Source organism: Buceros rhinoceros, unplaced genomic scaffold (assembly GCF_000710305.1).
Source record: "Buceros rhinoceros silvestris isolate BGI_N320 unplaced genomic scaffold, ASM71030v1 scaffold35392, whole genome shotgun sequence".
Classification (NCBI taxonomy): domain Eukaryota; kingdom Metazoa; phylum Chordata; class Aves; order Bucerotiformes; family Bucerotidae; genus Buceros; species Buceros rhinoceros.
The window spans coordinates 21,538-21,796 of record NW_010400193.1 but is presented as its reverse complement, the minus strand read 5'-3'; positions in this window follow the sequence as shown (position 1 = coordinate 21,796).

The following is a 259-nucleotide window of genomic DNA, read 5'->3' as shown; positions in this document are numbered from 1 at the left end:
GCCAGCCCCCGCGGCCTCCCTGGGCTGCTGCATCCTGCCGATGGGAACACACAGGGGCTGGGGAGGGCAGGACCCCTATCTGGCTGACCGTGGCAGAAGGAGAAGCTTGTGTGGCCCCTCCAAGAACTCACCATCCTCTCAGCTGCTCCTAGTGTGACATTTCCCGGCTGTGGGATGCTGTGCCATGGGTGACGGCATTGACGGACTGTCTCCTCTGCCTCCCCATCCCTCTGCTGTCCCACTTTACCTGCCCCAGCGG